General features: G+C 39.9%; 1 protein-coding gene across 4 annotated transcripts in view; it reads left to right on the top strand.

Annotated features, from left to right (window-relative positions):
• peak1 (pseudopodium-enriched atypical kinase 1) overlaps positions 1-20,016 on the top strand; it is a 107,067-nt gene that overhangs the window by 31,933 nt on the left and 55,118 nt on the right. For 2 of the 4 annotated variants that reach the window (XM_040026282.1, XM_040026283.1), the window contains exon 3: positions 19,252-19,328. The exons of 1 other annotated variant lie outside the window; for it this stretch is intronic. The gene's annotated coding sequence lies outside the window, so the exon portion shown is untranslated. Of the gene's footprint in view, positions 1-3,764; positions 12,393-19,251; positions 19,329-20,016 lie in introns of those variants that run through there. One more of the 4 variants, XM_040026285.1, reaches the window with a different exon arrangement.

Raw genomic sequence — 20,016 nt, 5'->3', positions numbered from 1 at the left:
CACAAAACAGCATAAGAGTAAAAGAGTAAAAGAAGAACTGACTGCGTTACAGCACCCGCTGCTTGTTGAGAGTAAAAGCGATACGCGCTTTCACGTTTTTTTTTAGCGACTTTCTTTAGAAAAAAAGTCGCTAAGGGGTCTGAAAACTGGCTAAATATAGCGACAAAGTCGCTAAGTTGGCAACACTGGTGGAAGCTCCGCGATAGCCACCACACGAAATAACGAATAACGAGCCTATCTAAATCCCAGTAACAAGTAACGCGTTCCTGGTTTTGGCATAATAACTAGTTACCGTGCTCGTTACCACAATAATAACGTAGTTACTGTAACGCGTTACTTAATAACGCGTTAGTCCCAACACTGCTTAAGAGTAATAAATTATAGTCGTTAGTGGTAACTTTCGTGAATATGAATATTTCTCTCACTGTAATTTGAAGCAGTTTTTAGAAGAACATTTGACAGAACATGGCATTTTCCAGAGGCTACATGTGTGTTGTGGTGACTCTGCCTTTTCTAGCCACCTAAAAGTGAAACACCATTACACTGCATGGTGGAATTAAAGTGGAATTTTCTTTTCTCCTACTGGGAAAATATGCACTCCAGCACTTCTGAGGAGTTTGAATTGAGCATTTACGGTCAGTTGTGCAGGTGTGCCGGGTGCAATTTGCTAAACCATCACAAAATTAGCATTGAGTAGTTTATTGATGCAGATTTCATTTCATTTTCTTTTTGCCATGTGTTACTTTAATATGGATCCTACAACCAGTTTTATAATAGAGGCCGAAGATCTGCACATCTAGGACAATATGTCTTTTATGGCGCATATAACAGTTCCACTTTCAGTACATCTGTTCAACTGCTTGTTAACTCAAGTAAAAAATTAGCCAATCACATGACTGTAACTCAGTGCATTTAGGCATGGTCAAGATGATCTGCTGAAGTTTAAACCGAGCATCAGAATGGGCAAGAAAAGAGATTTAGGGGACATTTTCAGGTTTGGGGTTTTTTTGTTTTCTTTTTTTTTTTCATTGTTGGTTCCAGACGGGCTGGTCTAAGTATTTCAGAAACTGCTGATCTTCTGGGATTTTCCCACAGACCCATCTCTAGGGTTCACAGAGAATGGTCAGAAACAAAAAAAAAATATCCAGGATGTGGTGGAACGGGAGATTCGCCTGATGGACGTGCAGCCAGGAAATCTGCAGCAACTGTGTGATGCTATCGTGTCAAATGGTATCAAAATCTCTGAGGAATGCTTCCAGCACGTTGTTGAGTCTGTGCCGCAAAGAATTAAGACACTTCTGAAATAGCTCAGAAGCAGCAAGGTGTACCTAACAAAGCCTTGCAGTGAAACTATGGAGGTTCACTGCCACCCATCCTCAAGTTCCAGACTATGTGTAATTAGGAAATTGAAGAAGACACATGGTGCAATACAGGCTAAATAATATGAAACAAGGCTCCTGTTCTTAGATGTCTGCACTGTACTGTGCTATGTTTTACTATTCCCCCCTCGTTTCTTCATTCCTCCGTTTGCCATTTCTTTGTATTTTTCTAATTTTTATGTCGATTAGCTTTCTGCTCTATGTCTGTCTGCCTTTTTTGAGTCTCTTGCTCCATGTGTGCGTTTGTCTGTCTTAGTGGGCCCTTCAGAAGTTCTTATCACGTATTTGGTCTAACACAGGTCCTCAGAGACCTGCTGCAATCAGCTAGAGCAGGAAGCCAACATGAGCCTGCTCTGCAGAGAGCATTATTCTGCACTTAACAATCATGACCTATTCTTCCCCTTTCCTGTTATCCCTCCCTCCCCTCTTCCTCTCGTTCACCTCTCCCGACTGTTGTTGCTTTGAGTGTTAGTATCAGTGTGAAATGTGCACTTGTTGTGGAAGCTGAGAAGAAGGATGCATTTCCAGTGACTGATTTCTCTGAAAAGTAACGGCATGTAGGAAAACAAAGTGTTTTACTAATGCGCAGAAATGAGAAATTCTGTGGGAGGGAGATCTAAACAAATCAGGAGGGTTTGACTTCAGATAATGACAGCTCGTTTACACTTTTCTGTTCTGAAGTTTTTTGTGAATAACAGTACTCTGTGCATGTGCATCTTTAGTATGGGCTTGTCAGCAAGTACAGACAACAAAGCATGTGCTGTTTTTTTTGTGACAGCATGTTGCTGGCTTTTTGTAACACTGAATAATGTCACATGACTATGATGATAACATGGGTTTCAAAGCCTCTGTTATTGTCACAACAATAGGCCTACCATCCTTGTATTTTGTAGGTCCGTCTCTGTCTCTCTTTGTCCATTATCTTGTACCAAGTCATTAGCAGCAGATGCTACAAGTCCTGAAGTTTGCAAGGTGGATTCTGCATGGATTTGACTTGTTATTCAAACCTATCCCGCAGATGTCAATGATCAGGGGACTTTTAAGGTGAAGTCAACACTTTGCACTTTTTGTCATGCTCCTCCAGCCCTTCGTGAACAGTTTTTATGGTGTGATGGGGTGTATTATCTTGCTAAAAGAGGTTGCTGCTGCAATCAGGTAATGCTGGTGCCATAAAAGGAGTGTACTGTATGTGATGTCCAAAAATGCAAGATCCTGCACGGTAAAGTAAAATCCACATGAATGCCATGAACTAAGGTAAAAATATTGCTAAGCGTGTCACCGACTTGCCTTTTTCCCAACAGTGAATAACGATGTGATCTTTTCCCAGCCTAAGCTATGCAAATGTTTCCCACCTTCTACATAGTGCTTTATCAGACCAGGCCACTTGCTTTCATTTTCCTGGGTGCCTAATTCTCCGTCACTTTTTCAGTTTGTTTTTTCATGAGTCAGTCTTGATGGGTAGACTTGTATCTAGTACCTGACTATAATTGTCTTGGTCCAAGATGATTCGCTTTCTCACAGCCTGTCCAGATATCGCAATTACTGTTGAGAAGATACACCGAAAAAAAAAGGCTCTGGTCACTGATCAGAGTGTCTTTGATTGAAAGATATTACTTCTGTCTTTAAGATGTATGGCTGTGGAAGTTTAGTGAACGTTGTCACCTGTGGAAGAAATTGATTCTACATGTAAATACTTTTTGCAACATTGTTATTTATTGTCATTTATTTTATGTAATTGAATTGCATTGGGTTGTACGGATTCTGCACTTTTTAAATGCATATTAAATCAGATTGGGCTAATCAGTGCTAATATCCATTCCTAATGCTATTCTGTTTCTAGCAGTTGAGCTGACTCTTTGATTGAGAGTCAGCTCTAACACACTTCACAAGTTTCTTTCCACACAAAACAGATGAGATCTTGAATAGCAGACAGACAGACTTCACCTCGCAGATTTGGAAAATGTTTTATCCTGCACTATTTTGGAAAGTGAATTATAACCAGACATGGAGATAAAAATATACTAAATAAAATTTGAATAAACCTTCACTCAAGACTTACTTTTGGGTGTTTTGCAGAATGTGCAGTGACATGATAGACTGTTTCCATGTTTATTGGATTGCATTTGGCAGATTCTGTATTGTATTCCGTGAGAGAGGAGGGTATAGATTTTTTCTAACCAGATAATTGATCAAATTCCAGTAAACAATGGTAATATGACAGAGGAGACAAGCTTCAGAAAATGCTTAATATTCAATTTACCAAAAAGTTGATTCTGGTCATCTGGACGTAGCGTTTTCAGTGGGAGAAATTTTTCATCACTCATCCAAGACTTCAGAAATTGTCTTACCTTTTCACGTAAATGGCCTACTTGACTCCGCGCTCAAACCAGCGTTCCTCCCTGTCCAGGATGTGCACATCCTCATCATTGAAAGAGTGTCCACTGGCCTGTAGGTGTAAATAGACTGCAGAGTCCTGGCCTGACGAGTTAGCTCTTCTGAGTTGTGCCATCCGATTACCCAAGGTTGTTTGGTTTCGCCGATGTATAAATCACGCCAATCCTTCTTGAACTTAACAGCGTACAGAGACCATCTCTGAATTGCAGAGAGGGCCTAAGTTTAAATCTTTCAATATCTTATAATGCTGTTAGTGTTGCCATTTCCAATCTCTCTGTTAATGCTACTCATGGCCAATGGTCTTAATCAATGAACAGTGGTTGTTGATCAATGCACTGACATTTAGCATATTTAATGATCAAGAAACTGACCTCACAGCATGTTGTTCGTCAGTGGTGTTAGTTTCAGTAATTGTGTCGAGGTACTGTTCATAAGGTTGGGGAAACCTGCAGTCAGCTGAGACTGAAGAAGTCACTTGGATGAGTGACGAAACGTTTCTCCCACTGAAAACGCTACGTCCAGATGAACAGAATCAACTTTTGGGGATTTCCTTACCTGGATTATTAAGCATGCATTAAGACAATATTGAATTTATATTTTTGAAACAATCTCTCCTCTAGCTTAATCTTTTCAAAGTTACTCTGTACCCTTTGGATTCCCCCTCCTTTTCTCATAGGCTCTCATTGTTTCCTTGAAAGATAATGGGGTTTTAAGCTGTTTCCCATTTATGCGTACTTAAACTCTGACTTTATGGTCACAGATTGGTATTGCACCATTTAATCACTCTTAGAGCTTTATGTTCTGTACTCAGGTTAGGCTATCAAATATCCCCGTCTTGAATATTTTATGACACGATGCCTTCCTCTTGCTCAGGGAAATGTGTCATCTGAGCTAATCTGTAGTCGTTGCCTTCTAACACTGTCCTTCCCCCTTAAAGCACGAGGGATTCAGTGGGTTTTGTTGCCAATGGCCATGTGAAATATTCATTTCAATTAATTTTCAGTGCTCTTACTACTTTTCAGTACTACTGTACAGTGGCTTGTGTGGAGTTGAATTACCTCAAAAATGATGTACTAGTGGCATATATGAAATGTAATGCAATATAATAATTTTCTCAGTTCAGAAAAAAAAATGCCTCTTCCCTAAGATTATCAGATAATTTTATATGAGACATGGTGTGATAATTCAAATCATGAGAATCAAAGCACAAGTATGAATTGATTTTCCTTAGAAAAATCTAAACCATTTCTGACTTAAACAAGTATTAATGAAATCTTTCAGGGTTGCATATAGTGGCAAAAACAATTCAGTACTTTGCTGCTATCGCTTTTAGTCACCCAGCTCCCCAAGCTCAACCTCTCTGATGCAGAAGCCCTTTCATATGCTTTGATCCTGTTAATAATTATTATCCATGGAGCTGAAGAAGAAAAGCAGAATGGAAAAGCAAAGAATGTTGCAAACTGATAGGCACATGCAGGGGTTTAGGGAGGGGGTGGGTGAGGCTGGGAATGTTTTCAGGGATCGGAGTTTTAGCCCTGCGTTTTCCTTTCGCAGACATTTTCAGCGATTATGAAAAAGCAGAGAACGGCTCAAAGACGTCATCTGACGTGATCCTATGCCAAAGGGTGACATTCCTGCCACAGATAAACAGCTGTGGAACTTGAAACATATTTTTCCTGTTTTCACATACAGTGTAGAAAAAAGAATACTGTTGCTGATGCTTAAATACGCCCTCCATACCATACATGTTCTCCTATCGCTCATGTTGTTTTTGGATGAATTCTTAGTGGCCTTGCTTTATCTCATCCACGCCGTCCATCATTGTTGGAAGATGTTTGCCTCCTGGGCTGGTTCCCTATCTGGAGTGGCTCTGGATGGGCTCAGAACAGAACTGGAATGAAGATTCCTACTGGCCTACTGGCAGCAGTGAGAAAGGAAAGCACAGGGGGTGAGAGCAAGCCAAGAAGCTCAACTGTTTCTTCGTCCTTCTCGCTCTACTGGGGTTGGAACATTTTTCCATTCCTCCATAGTTACTGCAATTCATACCAGACTGTTGATATTCATTTGTATCTTATAACATCACTTCAGCTTGTAGTTCCTGTGCCATATCATGCTCAGTGCAAGGATACAGTACAATTAATCTGATACTTTAAATAATAATAAAAAAGATGGTTAAAATACTATAAACTACAAGACTGCTGGGCTTTTTTTTAGTCTATAGTACTACAAGAAAGTAGTGCTATTTCTGTCCTGATGTTATATTATAAAATCCCCCCCTACAGAAATTGGAGGGATTATAGAGCCTGTTAGCCACAGGGAGAAAACATCTCCTGTAGTGTTAGGGTGATGAGTCTTTTTCCTCGTGTTCATTGTGTCTTACCAGGGAGCCATGAATAGGATGAGAGGAATTGTGCCTGATGCTGAGAAGTCTCTTGAGTATGCTCCCCTCAGACACATCCACCAGAGTCTCTAGTTAAGCTCCAAGAAAAGAACCAGCCTTCCTGATGTGTTAAAGTCTGTTGGCATCAAATACTTACGGCCCCCTGTCTGAGCACACAGCTGCATGAAAGGCCACAGTCGTCTCCACGGAGTAATACATCATATGCAACATGATCCTGCTGGGGTTGAAGGTTCTAGCCTTCTCAGTAGAGGAAGTAGACTCTGGCCCCCCTTTTATATATTTTTTTAGTATTCCTCAAACCTTTACTGGGGCCATGATTGAAAAAAGACTAAAGGGCTTCATGTTTTTACTGAGACAGAATTATTTTATACAGGAATTCTTTGGTGAAATACACCACAATAAGACAAAGAGCTGAACCTGTTATTCACAGAGTGGGTACCCCCACAGATTCCCCTTGCTGCCACTGTTGATTGACGAGACTGTAATGCAGTGGGACACACTAATCTATAACAGCATCTCACACTCCATTGGATGGAGATGTGAATTTTCAGCAGACCTGGGAATACATCACTGCCTCACCAAATCCCATCAAATCATGACTCTGGAATGTCAGAAATTGCCAAAAAAATAAATAAGAGAGATTATGAGATTCAGTCCACCCTTCCTTCTATGCTCTCAAGAGGAACATGTACACATAACTAACAGAGCCGAGCCATGCCTTAGCCCCTCCCTCTTTTTTCCCTGAAATTATTGATTGATAGCTAAACCTTGTTATTCACTGTGCCATTAAAATAGACTTTATGATCCAACAACTCAATAAAAAAAAAAACTGATTTATTCAGGTGGTGGGTAAGTTGCCATTGAGAAAAAAGAATGGGTCATGGCTCACATCCATCACCTCTTTTATTGCTGCAACACAACATGTAAAAATGAAGTCATTATAGTGACAAATCTGTGATCGCTTGAGTCTTTCCGTCTGGAAACTGGGCAGCTGATGGTCAAGGACAGAGCGATGGATGATCCAGTTTTGCCCCCCCCCCCCTTCAGTCTCTCTGATAAACGCACACAAACATGAAGATATATGAGGATGACGAAGCGGGAGATGTGCAAACTTGCGAGGGTGGTGATGAAAAACAGCTGTTAGGGGAGGACGGTGTTTGCGTGTGAATACACACATGACAGCAATATTTATGCAAGTAGCAGCTCCTCACATACAAACACAATGTTCGCAGATGAAAGGCGGTAAACCTTAATGGCAGGTTGGCCATACATATAATGGTGTCTAACCACAGGCATTTTTCTTGGAAACCGTTTAACATCAAATATGCTCACAGGCTGGTTTACAGGACTTTGCAAAAGTCTTGAACCACTCCTTCTTTCTTAATATTTCAATTTGAAAACAGGATTTACTGAAACGTGCAAACAAAAATGGAAATGCAGCATATAAGGTGAAACAGACTTTGTACAATTCAAACATGTTGGAAAATCCATATTTGGTAGAACCACCCTTATACTTCAATACACTCGAAACTCTCTTTGACAAGCTTTCTTGTAGTTTCTAAAGGTAGTCTTCAGGAAAAGTTTTTCAGACTTCTTGAAGGATATCCCAGAGCTCTTCTTTGGATGTTGGCTCCCGCTTGTGCGGCTCCCTGTCGAGATGATCCCACAATGCTAGTAACTGCTACCTGCTAGAAACAAAGTGCCTAAAGATACCATTTAAAAATGGTTCATTACCGAGTTGCCTGTTATACATAGAGACAACACTGGTTTCATCCCGAGAATAAGGTGCCTTTTTTATGTTTGAATGATTCATAGGGTAAAGTTAAGTTGCTCAAAATATTTAAAAAAAAAAAAACATGGAAAAAGAGAGAAGAAGCAGTCAATGTCCAAAGAAAAATAGACTTTCAGAAAGCCTCGAGAACTATTGCTCAGAAGCACTTTAGCAAATGACAAAGTCTGGCTCCTCGGAAGGAAAATGTAAAGAAATGAGGTGTTCCTTAAAACTTATACTATAAAGTATTTTAGAGTATAACAGTTAGATTCAAGAGTCACTCGATATTCTGAACTTGGGAGTACATCTGCTTTAAAATATAGAAACAAAAAAATCCAGCATATGAGAACTTTGTTGTTTTAGTTTCTGTAACATTTGAAAGAAAAGGAAAAAAGGAGGTTATTGGAAGCTTTATACAGTAAAGGCAGGTCAGATTCCCTTACAAGTATTAATCGAACAAGCATTCGTCAGGATGACATTTGATGACCTCCCTTGTACCTATAATGATGAAATGGCCAAAGACAACTTCTGATGGAAGCTCAGTCATTTTATTTAATAAACAGGCCTGAAATGTGATAGAAGCACTCGGTGTTTGAACACGTTCAGAAAAAACCTTCAAAAGTTACTCCTAGTAGGCTTTCAAGGGATAACGAGTGACGTTATCGGCTACAATGAAGAGCAATTGAAAAAAAATATATATATCACCAAGTGTTTTCTTAGCCATATTTTAGTTCTTAGATCAGCAATACTTTCTTAGAGATATCTTTAATCTAATGCATGAGATAGAGGAGCATCAGTGACCTTAAAGGCTTCAAAGGCCTCCTGCTCGATTCAGATTGTTTTCTTTTTTCCTTTTTTCCTTTTTTTCTTCTTTTTTTTTGTGAGAGTGGTTAATTGCTGACAACTCTGCGGCTCAATTTCATTTATAATCTTCTGTCCTACTGGCTCCATTCCTGGCTTTATCATTTTGTTTTTTATTTGCCTTCTCTGCACACCATTACTTCAGCGATCAACCTTTGAAATAAAGCCTAAGAATTGCCAAGGCTGAGTTTTACTTGGGTTTCCTCCTTTCCACTTTCAGTTTTAATATTTACGGATTATTAATCTCATGATAAAGTGCATGCCATAAAGTACATATTTCAGTGACAGCTTAAATCCCATCCACACTGTAACCCATTGTAAAAATGTCTACAGCTGTTCTAATTTCATAAAATACGTTCCAGTTTTTGTCTCTCTTTACAAACAATGCCCTTGTTGGTCCTTAGATTGATCTAAAAATTCACCCTGGCCCTTGAATATAAAAGGCATAAGGTCCAGATGTGAGCACAGATGATGGGTCCCTGTGGACCTCACCACATCAGCTGCCAACTGCACTGACATCTGCATGCAGAGTACCTTTTGTGGTCAATAGGAAATGGCCTCTTTAAGCTAAATTAGTAGCGCTGTGCCATTGAGACTAAACACTGGAAAAAGCTGGTAGGAAACTGTCTCTCTTACAAACATCATATAAATGGTGAGGAACGTTCAGTCAGAATTCTCAGCTGTTTTTGCTTTTAAAACAGTCATAGCGTCCATTTTATTTAAACCGTCTTGCAAGTCTCACAAAAATGAGTTACTGTGGAGGCAGCACTGCAAACTAGGGATTTGGGCGATGGAATATACTGATGGGTTGGGACTCTTGAGTCGCTGACGTGTTGATGGCCGTGCTGAAGACTTCCCATTCTTTTGACAATATTTGACTTGGCAAGGAACGTTGAAGTAAAAGCAACTGGTTACCTTGTCACAACCCCTAAAGAGAAACCAGTGGTAACATGATCTTAGCGTGGGTGTTTGCTTTTTGCTGATTGAGTAGACATTTTGTGTATTACTTGAAGATTGAGGGGAGTTCACTGCGCTGAGTCAGTGGTTATGGCCTTGCAAAGTTGAATAATTGGAGAAAATTGAGGCATAATTTTTTTTACTTTTCGCTGTATTTTGCAGTGGGTGCATTGGTTAATTTCATCAGCCAGAGGTCTGACACACGTTCAGTTTTACAGTTTTCCATTACTCAAGGCATGCCATGGTACTTTGGAGGAACGTTGTTAGGCCGAGGAGCCATGCTGATGCATTTCTTTGAGTTATGACAGATTTTCTTTATTATGATTGAATGTGAGAAAAACTGAAACATGTTCTTAGCATTTATTTTTTCTTAAAGCTTCTCAGACTGTTTATCACCTGCTTTATACACTATAAAGAGAGTTTCTTTAAAAATATAGATATTATTTTTAAATGTTATGCAATGGTGTGCTGGTTTAACCCACTTGAAATTGAATTGCACTGTATGTAGCCTATAAACTAAAATGAGTTTGACACCCCTGTCATAGCTGTCGGGTGGATAATCGCTTTTCTGGACCTAGAAATGAATTTTCAAATAAAAGCATGCAGATATTGTATGTCATGTATATATCAAGTTTGAGGTCTTTGCCAAAGGGCCTGATGTACTTAAGGCTACTGCTTGTGAGGAAATGGGTTTCAAGTTTGACTTCGAATAATTATCCATAGCTTTGAATCATCAGAAGTTATTATATTTTTAGTCAATGTAAGGAAGACAGTTTGCTATAGTTTTACTGCAAGTAATATAACAAAAAAAAGTTGCTCATACTTTGGCAGAACATTTTTAGTAGGCTTCTGAAACCTTGGGACACAGTTGCTGTCCTACCTCTGTACTCTAATCCACCATTTATGGGTTGAGCAGCAGAGTTGAGTATGTGGGTAGCACTCATGAAAAACTTGCCAAATCTTCTCTGCCAATCCCAAACAGCTTATTATGCTACCGACTCTTGTTCTGAGCTCCTGGTGCCCCAGGTGCTGCTAATCAGGTGCCTGTGAGCATGGGCCGTACTACAGCTGTCAGTTGGTGTCTGCTCCAGGCATGTCATGCTATGATCTAGACAGGGCCTGTGCCACAGGAAAACTTCAAGCTGATTATCTGCAAAACCAAGTTGTTTTGTTGGCGTAAGTCCTAGTACCGTCTCCAAGTTCCATATAGGATCCTGTCAGACAAAGTGCATGTCCTAAGAATGAGACATCAGAAAAGGACAGTTTCCTCACCCTGTCAGCATGTAGGAATCTGCCACAACTGCCCTTCACTGTCAGTCCCATTTGCGGTGGTGTCGGCAAACTGAAAACATGAAGGGAAGTTATGCTCAGCAACGAGTCCAGATTCTGCCTACAGCAGCCGGATCATAGGATCAAAGTGTAGAGAAGACGCAGAGACCATTATGCTCATTCCTGCACTGATAGGGTGACAGTTTTTGGTGGAGGCAGCGTGATCGTGTGTTGACCAAGCTGGTGACCAGCATGAGGAGGCGGTGCCAGGCTGTTGTGGCTATGTATGGTTCTTCCACATGCTGCTGAGGCTTGCGTTTGTTAAATACATAAACTACAAATTGCCAGTGTTTCTTCAGGCTCCAATCTAATAAACACTAAAGAAATAGTCAAATACCGATTCCCTCACTTTTTGTCCTAAGTTCTTTTTGTTTGTTGTTATTTTGTTTCAATATGGCTCATTTAACTGACCTATTAATACATTTTATAGAAACTGAGGCGACTGGAGGTCGCCAAATTCTCAGGAAACTGAAAAGTCGTACTCTTCTGCGTTACTGATTTCCTTCACTGGTTCATGTCTTTTAATATTTTATAGTACTTGTTTAGAGTGGGGAGATCACTTTCACAGTCTAGACTCATTCACTTTACAAACCGTTTGGCTACTGAAACATCTATCACATTTGTAAAACAGACCAGAGGTTGCCTATGAAGGAATCAATATCAATGTGGGGGGGAAGATGACAGCTGCTCGACTCTGTCCCTGCCTGCAAAATGTAAAGGTTAAGAGGCATCATGAATTTGATAGGCCTCTTTGGGAATTCAACTCTGCTGGGAGGATCCAGCTCAGCCTCATTCTCTAATTTCTTCCCTTTTTTATCATCTTCCTGAACAACATGAGGAGTTCTTTGCTGGCCTGGAAAACGGGACCATTGGGGACTGAATATGAATTACTTCTTCAAAGAAAAGGGGGAAAGGCCAAGTCTATCTTGCCTCTAGCTGTCATCCTCTTCATTTTTTTTCCCCCTACACATTTTTTTCTATTTTCCACCTTCTCTTCTTTAAATGTAAAAAGCCAAGCTGATTACATTCTTACTGTCATATGTGTGTCCTCTCTTTTTCCTCTACCAGTCTCCTTTTCTCTGCCTCTCTTCTGTTCTGTTTTGGCTCCCACATCATAACCCCCCCATACCTCTTCCCTCCCTCGCTCCTCACATTACGCTCCAGCTTTTCCTCTCTGCGTCCCTCCCTTCTCTCTCATTCATACACTGGCTTCATCTCTGCTCCATTAGTTATGCAGCTCTCTCTCTCTCTCCCTCTCACTCGTCTGCTCATCCACTGACCGGATAAACACCACTGCTTTGTAAGTAGTTCTCAGTTTTTCTTGTTGTTGGTGTTGTTCACTCCCAACTCTCTCCTCTTCACATCCTCCAAGGCTTCAGCAACTGTTGCTGCCTGCTCAGAATGGCAGAGGCTTGCTAGCATGCTGATGTGCTCAGAAACACAGATGGACAGGGTGATCCACAGAGGAGGGTGAGCAAAGGGACAGATCAGATGAAGTAAAGGCAGGGAGCCAGAGTGCGCATCATTACCGTCTCCCGTCTTGAGTGTCAAGCTTTTGGGGAAAAAAAAGAGAGTTTGGGTGCTTGACCAAACTCTTCCTCTAATTAAGCAAGGAAGTGTGGCTTTGGACAAGCTGGGTCACATTTTAATGAGAGCTCTTTATACACTGGAATAGCTGCAGCCTTCTTAGTTGCACAATAAGACAGTTTCAGTGTCTCATTGCTGTTCTGCTTTACATTTTTCTGTTCATGTAACGTAAGCTTTACAAGTCAAAAATTAAGGTTAATGTTCTGCTTCCTGATATTTTTTGTCTGATCCGTATGAGTGTTGAATTTATCTTGTAAAATTGATTTTAATATTAGTGCCAATATACTGATTGCAAACAAATTTCAGTAATTAATTAAATAATTCAAATTAAAGTGCATGAGCTTTTTGCTCCTTGGGTCCCCTCCTCTGTATTTATCAGAGTGCTCTGCTGTCTGCTTGGGAGTGGCATCTGTAGTAAAAGTTTTTTTTTTCTTTAGCATGAATGAAGTTCTAATGAAACTTTAAATAAAAAGTCAGCATTCTGTTGAAGTGGAGAAATGACTGATTCAATGACCGTTTGCTCGAATGTGAAGAATAAAAGTACTTGCTCAGCTGTGTTTGGAGGAGAGTCATGATGCTAATTCTGTCTGATTGATGTTTGTTTGGTGGTTTATTGGTCACTATTTTTGCTCTATGTGTATTGGATAATCACAGTCCTCCTCTAGCAGATTTCTTTCTATTAAGGAAGAAATCTGTGTCTTAGCTGATGTTGCACAGCCTGACCCCAAAGAAATGTAATTTTGTTTATAATTCAGTCCACATCCCTGTGCACAGTTCTAGACTCTTTATATCTTTACATATATTTTAATGGGCAGTGACTCTGCATTACAAGTTATTCAACCTCAAAATTTTCATCTGGCTCGCAGGTGAATTAAAGGCTAATGTTATACATGATGTGACTGTCAAGATTGAGCAGAGGAAGCTTCCTTTATTTTATAACATGAAAGCACCTTATCTGCACAAGATGGAAATTTACTGTCAAACTCCTTTTGTCACCAGTAAAAGGACGAATCAAAAAGAAGTATTGCAAATTGAAGCCAGTATAATAAGAACATTAAACACTGCTCATAATAATACTGCATGTGTGCTTAAGATTATTATTAAGGATTATTAAGGAACATGATTAATATTCCTTAATAATCAAGAGGTGTTTTAAAAGGTGCTGAAATGTGCATTTCTTCATATCATGTATTGCATTGCATGCAGTGTCAGATTAGTTTGGAGTGTGGAGCTAACCTTAGCAGTGCTAGCACCAGCAGCCCATCTTTCTTCTTGCATAACTGTCACCTGCATACTTTTCCATCGAAATCATTTACAGCTTCCTGCCAGAGAAAAGTTCAGTTGTTTGTCATGGCTGGGTTACTGTCTGGTGGCATTATAATATTTTTTAAATAACCTCCAATTGTTGCCCTTTAATTTAATTTTTCTAATTTTATTAATCAACTAAGAATTCTTGTGCCAACTAGCAAGGACAGCAATGTTTCTCACAAGTCCCTAATCAGTACAGAAATGCCTGACTTAATGGCCATTGACTGGAATCGGATGATTTCCAGCATTCTCCAGCCACACGTTAACATGTTGTCAGTGTGTCTGTGTGTGTGTGTGTGTGGGGGGGGGGGGGGCTTACTTTAGCCTATAACAACAGACCTAAACCGACACCTAAATAACTCATTTTTAAGAGGCTAACAAAGGCAAAGTGGCTAAAACTAAAGCTATCCACAGCTCAGGGCAAGCCACAACCATGGTTTGAGCAAAGGATCTCAGACGTTAGGAAGAAAATTATAGAGATGAGTGAAAAGCAGAAAAGGGTCCAATGTCCTGTTATCTGGTGAATTTATAAACCTTAAAGAAACAGAAAAAAAATGTGGTGATGGTGATGTTGACGTGTTGACTTTGGGTGGTGGTAAAGTGAGAAATTTGTATGAGATTAAATTGACCTCAAACAGCAAAGGCATTTTGTAATACACTCCCATGTCCTTTGGTTAGAGCTTACATCAGGACTGTGGCCCACAGCGTGTCTTTAAACTGTACACAAACTGTTCAGAGAAGAAACAGTTAACTGGTATTATGCCTGTAATAAAATTGCTAGCACTGACCTGTAGTTTGACGTTAGCTGAGCTGCTGTGGGAACAGCTCTATGCTATGGTACATTAGAACAGCCCATCCAACCAATCCAACTGGCTGGAGGCGCTGCAGGAAGTGTAGGAGAAACTTTCTCAGGGGTGAATTGACAGCTGGAATGCCAAAGGTCTGCAAGCCTGTAATTGCTCCAAATGAGCAATTTGGGGACACCAAAGCTTAAAGGAGAAAATCAGTCATAAACTTTGCTTTGTATTAACTATATTTTCTACTCAATTTGCAAGTCATTTGATGAATAAAACTACAGAAGACAAAGTTTACTTGGGGGAACAAAGAGTAGTGAAATGTTCCGGGTCACCCTTTTCTGTGTGTGGAGATTTCCACAAATACTCAAGTTGCGTTTTGATAGTTATGTGCTAAAACACTGCACGTATAATCGACGTGAGTAATGGTTTGCACATGGACTGCTACAATATTAAGAAATTGATGATGAACACATTCTCCTGCTTGCTGGATCTGGACTGTGAAATAAATCTAGTAGTCTTTGACCTGATAAGACTTCCAGTTTTGAGGTCATCTTGATATGCGCACATCCAGGGCAAAACAGTCTAAATACTTATTTTTATTTGTAAAAAAATCATACAGAATGATTTCAGACTCAAAAAAACCAAACTTCAGTGATTTTAACTCCCACCCAAAGTCTTGCCTTGAGCCATCTCGAGCTGTGCCAGTGCTTTTCAGTGAGCGCTAGCCAACAAGGAGGGTTTTTTTCTTTCTTTCTGCTGTATCAAGTGCTGCCATGCTCTTTAAGAAGACCAGATCAGAAATTCTTTGAGCATCAGCTGATGGCAGAAAATCAGTCATTATCTTCAGGAGAACAGCTCAGCTGCATAATGACCTCTAAACACTGAGGTTTTATTCATAAAATCCACGTTTATCTTGAGTGATTCTTTTTAGACAACTTTTGAAAGGGAGCCAGTCTGAAAAGATTAGGATTTTTCACAGAAACTGTCATATTGAGAGTTCCAGACCTTCCTTTCTTCAAGCTGCAGTCTTGAGAAATACTTTTTGTTACTTATTCAACGGTTAAAGGCCAGTCAGTAGCAGACATCTTACAAGAAAGATCTGTGAATGTAACCAAAAACTGTTCTGACAGGTTTCAGTAATTGCTTGTACACTGGTTGCACTAATTATTTGGTGTGTCTTTGACATTGTAATAAAATCTGTGAAAACATTTGAGGAAAAACACAAATACCGTTGGGTTTTCTTACATGATTGATATGAGAACTCTTAATTTTTTTTTCAGCTCTAGCTCACTTACTATGTTACCATTCACCTAAATAGGGAATAGCACTGGCTGTTCACTGTGGGGATCTGCTCAAGACCAGTCAGCCCTGTCGCTCAAGATGCACAGTAACTTGTGGATAGTTGTTATGGAAATATAGGCAACATAGAGCCGGATGACAGAACAAAAGAGTAAAGATGATACCGGGGACCATACAATGCTTTATACTGACTGTTCACATGACTGAATCTGCTAGCCGGACTGACCTGTGTGTTTAGTGTCAGTTGCAAATTTCTCAGCCCGTGTGGCGTCAACTGTGCCGCTAAGCTCAGGATTTAAGTGGCGACTTGTCTGTGGTGTTCCACTGAGCCATGTTGTTGTGTAAAAGCTTCCTGTGTTTCTTTGTACTCAACCACAGACTTATACTATATTGAACACACCATATTTAAGAAAAACACAGGCCTTACATTTTAATGCAGGCTTATGTCGCAATCCCTTAAATTAAGTGGAGCATAACCATCAAACCTAGCAGTTTTGTACTTTAGTTTCTAGTGTTGTTGTTTGGGATATTTTCTTAACAAAACGAGTGCGGTGGTTCATAAGGCTCTGTTGAAATGTGATTGAGCAAGACAGAAGAGTTGACAGTTGTCATCATGTTGTGCCGAAATTGATTACCCTCTTACGCCTTAATCCCAGCTTCATGGCACAGTTGAGATTAAATAATTTAAGCACTTTTTTTAATCTTGCTGCCAACATATATATTGTTGTCCTGCTGATTTTTAGTGGTTCAGATGGGACCTGTAGCCCAGCCTCGCTGCAGACAGTGTTAATGAGAGTGAGTCAGCAAACTGTGCTTTCAGAACTTGATTGTAGGCTCAAAAAGGTGAAGGGGATCTGGGCGGTCAGGTAAAAAAAACACTATGTTCTGTGCCAGATATATCCGAGTCTGATTAACTGAGAATCTTTTGACCTGTCAGCAAATAATTTGTTGATGCCTTTGTTTAGTGGTGACGCAGGAGAAGTTTAACAGCATGTTGGATATAAAAACAAGCAACGGTCATATGAGCATATGAGATGCTCAATATGTACTACTATGCAAAAATCTAGAGTCACCCCTGTTTTCTTTATATTTTGCTTTCAATTAATTAACCAGACTTCATGTCATTTTTAAGGCGGTCTTGAGCAGTAGTTCTCCAGGGCCATCTTCCGCTACTTTCCTGTGAGTCATTGAAATATAAAAGAGACCCAGACTTCAAGGCATCAACCAGTGTTGTATGTTTAGACACTTTGTTACCGACTGCCTGTTACAAAAACCAACAATTTGTTCCCGTTTCTTTTGTTAAAATGACAAAAATTACTAAATGAATTCCCAAACAGATGAATTCCCAAGCAGCTATTAACTATAAACTTGGCATATCTTGACAAGCCAAACACACTGCCAATGCAGTAAAACACTATCTGGATAGAAAAACTCACAGTGGAACACTATCAGTCATGGATTGGGCTCCCCAGAGCCCGGACGTCAATATTATTGAAGACGTGCGGGATCGTGTGCATAGAGAACAGAACAAAAGGCAGCCAACATCCAAAGAAGAGCTTTAAATGTCTTTCCGAAAGCCTGGAGATTTGTTGAAATTTATTCTTTTACTGGACTGTCTCTAGCTGTTTTACATGCAGACATGACATAACTGATTGGCTGCCGGCTGACCCAAAATTCATGGGATTGACTGAAAGTTGAATCCCTGCAAATTCCATCTGTTTTGTTTTTCTATTTTACTTACCAGACTAATTGCAGTCATCTGGTCTATCTCCAGTAATGCAGTCAGTACCAGAGACAGCGTAACACAAGGGAGAAAAAGACCACAAAAGTAGTAAACAAACAAAAGTAGTTGTGACCAAGTCTTTTCTAAAATGAGTCTGCTGGATTATTTAATTTGACATCCTGACTCTGGTAATGGGCAGAAATATGTGAACCACATTTCAACTCCCAGACCCATGCAGCAGTTTGGGTCGTAACTTTTGGGCTTTTTTTCTAACAAGTGAGCAAACTGAAGTTTGCCAGTGTCTTTTGTTGTACTGAACCTCATAGTAGAAACAATTCAGAGGTTTCTGCAGTTATGATTCTGGAAAAACATCTAAGTTCAAAGTAGTGTGACCTCAAAGGTTTGCCTCTGATACCAAACATGCTAGCAGTTTTTTCACAGCATAACATCTGAGGATATTTTCTCCATCTTGTCTCCTCATTCAATTTTTGACAGATCTTTTTTTTCCATTGTAAAGTGAATAAATGAACAAAAAAAGCGGAGCCCCTGAGATGACTGCTGTTATTTTTATCCTCCTAAAAGAGACGCATTGTCCTCGGATGCATTGGTGCAGAGCGGTTTATAGTGATTGAATTCTTAATACGGGGGGATGCTTTTGCATTATTTTCCTAAATTTTCCTTAGTCGCATAGCAACAAATAGTACAGCCACATATATTGCACCTAATACAACACCTTGAACAGATTGTACAATTAAATAGGGACGTTAGAATGAAGAAATGGAGGTATCATATTCAGTTCAAGGTGCGTGGAGAAAGGAAAAAGTATGTAAGAGCTTTATTGTAAACTACATAAATAATCATAACAGTGAAAAATGATTCCACAGTTTTAATATTTTGATGAACTTGTACATGCATGTTGAAGCGCTTACAAAGTCAAGTACATACAGTATATCTGTAAAACCCCAGTAAAACAGGTTAGCTTAATGCCAACAACATACTTTTTTGTACTGTTTAACAAGAAGATTGATTGAAAAGTGTTCGTCCAACTGTAGGATAAACACGAGAGACTGATGCTAAGAACAAGCCATCGGGGCGACTTGAAACTCAAATGAGTTGATATTCACTGTGTTTTCTTCATTTGTTTAATAGATTGTCGTCTATGGCTTTTGGATGACTTTGCCTGGGTGATCAGTGTACCAGTAAATCTGATATCTGCTCTGTAACACTGCCAGAACAATGACTTGCTCTGAAAACGAGCCTCAATGTTTAGAGATCTGCTTTAGGCAAAGCAACAAAATGCTCTCTCCCCTTCTTTTCCTCCATCTTTGTTTGACTTTGTCTGTCTTCCCTTCCCGTCGCCCACCCCTTATTATTCCCTTCGTCACACTGTCGTGCATTTTGTTTATCTTGTCCTTCTCTGCCTTCTGTGTCTCTGTCATCTGCAGGTTCCAGCAGTAGCTGTTCTCTGCTTCACCAACTGGGACTCCATGGCTGGCAGTGGTGCTGCTTGATTCATTGCACTGTGAGTTTGCTTCTGGTTTGTCTGAGAATGAGTGTGTTGGTCTGTTTGTCTCTCTGTGTTTTTCTCATGCACTTTTCTTGGTTGTTAGGTGAGCCCATACGGAATAATACACTTTAACTCATCAAAAACCAAAGTCTCGACTTCTCCTTTGTAGTGTGTGCCTCTCCAGTGTTTTATTTGCGGTTCTGTTTTGTCACTTCTTCAAGTCGATACCCAAAGAGTCTGATTTCTCCCCACGGATTGAAGTCTTCCTGTGATTAGTCTCTTATTTTTCTTTCACCATTTTGCTATTTCTGTTCCCTGTGCTGCATTTGTACTGAAATACTGTCTCTCTTCAAAGCAGAAACTGTATACACGCTGCCACTGTTCACAACTTGATGACTTACTGGTTGTCATATTACAGCTCCTAGCATTGCAGTTTGCCTATTAGTGCAATACTCTATCCATATTATGGCATGTAAGATATCTATAACAGCTACTGTAGCACTTTTTCCTTTCATAACTGGCTTTGTGAAAACTGACCTGAATAACTGAAGTAGCAGTCAATGCACGCAGTGGAATATTAGATTATTGAAATCATGTATAGGAAGTGAAGGCATATAGATCGTCTCGGGGCATACTTGAAGATGCAAATACTCTGCTTTAATAACTCATGTATGCTGTTTTCCCCCCCCCTGTGGTAAATTAA

This window comes from Simochromis diagramma, unplaced genomic scaffold (genome assembly GCF_900408965.1).
Source record: "Simochromis diagramma unplaced genomic scaffold, fSimDia1.1 OVJJ01000293.1, whole genome shotgun sequence".
Classification (NCBI taxonomy): domain Eukaryota; kingdom Metazoa; phylum Chordata; class Actinopteri; order Cichliformes; family Cichlidae; genus Simochromis; species Simochromis diagramma.
The sequence above is the reverse complement of the archived record's forward strand: the minus strand, read 5'-3'. Positions and strand labels throughout refer to the sequence as shown.